Source organism: Bufo gargarizans, chromosome 5 (genome assembly GCF_014858855.1).
Source record: "Bufo gargarizans isolate SCDJY-AF-19 chromosome 5, ASM1485885v1, whole genome shotgun sequence".
Taxonomy (NCBI): domain Eukaryota; kingdom Metazoa; phylum Chordata; class Amphibia; order Anura; family Bufonidae; genus Bufo; species Bufo gargarizans.
The window spans coordinates 27,262,033-27,266,727 of record NC_058084.1 but is presented as its reverse complement, the minus strand read 5'-3'; the positions used below and the strand labels follow the sequence as shown (position 1 = coordinate 27,266,727).

Here is a 4,695-nt window from a genome sequence, read left to right as displayed (position 1 = left end):
GTTTTCTTCCAGGACGCACTACTCCGAGGTCCGCAGATCATCGCGTACAGTGTGGACTACAACCTCCATCATCCCAGCTCAAAGTGCAATCCATAGGTGGGAAGGCAGGAAGCGTGAATGTCATCTCCCACAATGCACTGCTGCAGTCTGCCATGCAAATGAGGAGGCAAATGCTGCCCAAGCTGAGTGACACCGAGCGCGGCCTGGAGCAGAGACGTGTGTGAATACAGTCCGATATTCCGCGCGGCGGTCTGTGCGTTCCCGTAATCACTGCTAATAATGAGAATATTCTCCATAACTTTACTGCGCCCCTCAGGGTCGGCCTTATATAGGAGCAGTGGGAGCTCCCAGTCCGCCCAGATGACCCTCAGTGGTCTGGGGTGCAGGCTTCAAACCTGTAGCTGTCGAGGGACAGAGTGGTTCAATTCCACCCTCTGGGCGGTCGCGTTTTGGGTGGAGCTTTCATCTGGAACGCCCCATGAAAGCGACCGCATGTTCCCCATAAAAATCCCCCAAAAAGGTCAATAAAATATAAAAAAATACAATTTTGTTGTCTTATAATGTACAAAAAAACCCGATATTTTAGATATCTCCATAATCTATTAAATTATCGTGCCGGCGAAGCGAACGCTGTAATGAAAAAAACACGGCTAGAATGTGTGTTTTTTTTTCATCCTGCAGAAAATGACCAAAAACAGCTCCGTCTACCCCGAAATGGCGCCAATGAAAACATCAAGTCGTCAGACGAGAGACGAGCCCTCTCGTAAAGCGCAGGTCGGCGAATCCGGAGGTCGCAATATGGCGACTGAGAGGCAGATTTACTGACATTGAGACACGGGGAGACGGATCCAGTAAGTCCTGTTTTCAGACAAAGATTCGCAACTTTTCCTCCATCTTAGTAAATACAGACCGCCGCGTACGGTGAAAACCACACTGAAAATGGCGCAAATACCTATAAATTTGGCGCCAAAGGCTACTCCGCTTTTCAGGCTCGGCTGCTTTCATACATTAACCCCTCTGCATCGGCTGCTTTTCACCAGATCTATCAAATGTCACGCGCTGTTTGATAAAGTTGACGCATCGTTAACCCTTTTTCTTTTTTACGTCACCCCCTTGGGGCTCATGCACATGACTTTATGCATTTTGCGGTCCATAAAATACGGATCCGCAAAAAAATTTCATATGACGTCCATGTGACATCCATATTGAATCCGATTTTTTTGCTGATCCATTGAAACAATGCCTGTCCTTGTCCGCAAAACGGACGAGAATAGGACATGTATCTTTTTTGCAAAACGGACACGCGGACATACGGAAATGGAATGCACAGAAATGGAGTCAGTACCGTTTTTTTGTGGACCCATTGAAGTGAATGGTTCCGCATACCGGCTGCAGAAATAAACGGATCGGACACGGAAAAAAAATCTGTTCAATGTCACAATGACATTTTTCAAAAAAGTTTAAAAAGTTGCGAACAAACTCCGGTAGAGCTGCGTTCACACTTCAGTTATTTTGTCAGTGATTTCCATTAGTGATTGGCTACATGCACACGACCGTATGTGTTTTGCGGTCCACAAATATCGGATCCCTCCAAAAAAACTGATGACTTCCGTATGCCACTTGTTTTTTTTTGCGGATCCATTGTAACAATGCCTAAAACGGACAAGAATAGGACATGTTCTATTCTTTTTGCGAGGCTACGGAACGGACATCCTGATGCGGACAGCACGCGGTGTGCTGCCCGCATTTTTTGCAGACCCATTGAAATGAATGGGTCCGCATCCTATCCTCAAAAAAAGAATGAACGGACACGGAAACAAACTGCGTTCGTGTGCATGAGGCCATTGTGAGCCAAAACCAGGATTGGCCCCATAGAAGTGAATGGGGCTGTTTGAAAAATCACATCTGCAAGCAAGAGCGGGTGCGATGCGTTTTTCACGGATGGTTGCTAAGAGATGTTGTTTGTATACCTTCCGTTTTTTATCACGCACGTGAAAAACGCATTAAATCGCATTGAACCCGCGCAATAGAAACTGAACAACTGAACGCGATCGCAGGTTAAAGTGAATGAACTTGCTTGCAAAATCGCACATTTTTCACTAAGCGCAACCGCAACGCATCCGGACCTAATCCGCTCACGCTCGTCTGCAAGGGGCCTAAGGGAGAGACCACTTCCCCACCCACTGAACTGGAATGAGAGGTTTAAAAATGCAAATTGTTGCCATTTTTATTTTTTTAATAAGCCATCGAGTCGCAAAGGCGCTGATTTTGCTGCTTTTTGAAAAATTTATTCTTGGGCGGGCACGATAAATTCTCACTGCAAGGCTCATGCACACGACCGTTGTTTCATTCCGTGTCCGTTCCGTTTTTCGTGATTTTCTGCGGACCCATTGACTTTCAATGGGTCCGTTGAAAAATCGGCTAATGCACCGTTTGTCATCCGCGTCCATGATCCGTGGTTTCAGTCCGTCAAAAAAATATAAATATATTACCTGTCCTATTTTTTTCACGGAAAACGGTTTGCGGACCCATTTAAGTCAATGGGTCAATGAAAAAACGTGAAGGCACACAAGATTGTCATCCGCGTCCGCGCATCCGCGTCCGTTTTTTTCCTATCATTTGCATGGCAAACTTGACTTAGACTTTTTTTTACTTTCCTTCATGTCTGGTGATCCTCCAAAAATAAAAGAAGACACACGGAAACAAAAACGGAAACGGATCACGGAACAACGGAACCCCATTTTGCGGAACGGAACACAACAACGGTCGTGTGCATGAGGCCTTAGGCTCCATTTAGACGTCCGTAGAATGGGTCCTGTATCTGTTACACAATTATGCGGACCCATTCATTCTCTATGGGGACGGAAGAGCGCGCCCCCGATCTTCCGATCCGCGGCTCCAGAAAAAAATTAAGAATGTCCTATTCTTGTTCTAACAGGGCCAGCTGTTCTGTTCCGCAAAAACGGAATTCACACGGACGTCAGCTGTATTTTTTGCATATCCGTAATTTTGTTGACCGCAAAATACTGAAAAAGCCATATGGTCGTGTGCAAGAGTCAGTATCACACATGATAGGATTAGATACAGCAGTCAGTATCACACGTGATAGGATTAGATACAGCAGTCAGTATCACACATGATAGGATTAGATACAGCAGTCAGTATCACACATGATAGGATTAGATACAGCAGTCAGTATCACACATGATAGGATTAGATACAGCAGTCAGTATCACACATGATAGGATTAGATACAGCAGTCAGTATCACACATGATGGATTAGATACAGCAGTCAGTATCACACATGATAGGATTAGATACAGCAGTCAGTATCACACATGACATAGGATTAGATACAGCAGTCAGTATCACACATGATAGGATTAGATACAGCAGTCAGTATCACACATGATAGGATTAGATACAGCAGTCAGTATCACACATGATAGGATTAGATACAGCAGTCAGTATCACACATGATAGGATTAGATACAGCAGTCAGTATCACACATGATAGGATTAGATACAGCAGTCAGTATCACACATGATAGGATTAGATACAGCAGTCAGTATCACACATGATAGGATTAGATACAGCAGTCAGTATCACACATGATAGGATTAGATACAGCAGTCAGTATCACACATGATAGGATTAGATACAGCAGTCAGTATCACACATGATAGGATTAGATACAGCAGTCAGTATCACACATGATAGGATTAGATACAGCAGTCAGTATCACACAGGATAGGATTAGATACAGCAGTCAGTATCACACATGATAGGATTAGATACAGCAGTCAGTATCACACAGGATAGGATTAGATACAGCAGTCAGTATCACACATGATAGGATTAGATACAGCAGTCAGTATCACACATGATAGGATTAGATACAGCAGTCAGTATCACACATGATAGGATTAGATACAGCAGTCAGTCAGTATCACACAGGATTAGATACAGCAGTCAGTATCACACAGGATAGGATTAGATACAGCAGTCAGTATCACACATGATAGGATTAGATACAGCAGTCAGTATCACACATAATATGATTAGATACAGCAGTCAGTATCACACATGATAGGATTAGATACAGCAGTCAGTATCACACATGATAGGATTAGATACAGCAGTCAGTATCACACATGATATGATTAGATACAGCAGTCAGTATCACACATGATAGGATTAGATACAGCAGTCAGTATCACACAGGATAGGATTAGATACAGCAGTCAGTATCACACATGATATGTCCGCCTGGGAATCCAAAATCTCCAGTAATGTCTGTGATCTGTCACATCTCTTTCCCGTGATGGGGGGGGGGGGGGGGGCGCTATTACTAATGAAGGCTTCCATTGTGGAGCGCTCATTAGTGCAGCATTAGGTCTCATGTCCACGAACGTAAGAGCTCCGTGCTGTATCTAATGATGAAGGACTTTAGCGCTGGCGTCATTGGGGGTCATTTGTCAAAACTAGTATAAAGTAGAACTGGCTCGGTTACCCATAGCAACCAATCAGATTCCACCTTTCAGTTATCAGACCTCATTTGAAAAAGGAAAAGTGGAATCTGATTGGTTGCTATGGGAAACTAAGCCAGTTCTACTTTACACCCGTTGGATAAATCTCCCCCATTGTCTACTGGAGGTAGCTGAAAATCCACTCTCTGTCCTATCAAAGGTTC

The 4,695-nt window shown here is 44.1% G+C and overlaps 1 non-coding gene across 1 annotated transcript; it reads left to right on the top strand.

The window, feature by feature from the left end:
* Positions 1-354: 354 nt before the first annotated feature.
* Positions 355-441, top strand: TRNASTOP-UCA. The gene has a single exon. It is a non-coding gene; the product is annotated as a tRNA-Sec (tRNA).
* The last annotated feature ends 4,254 nt before the right edge of the window (positions 442-4,695 follow it).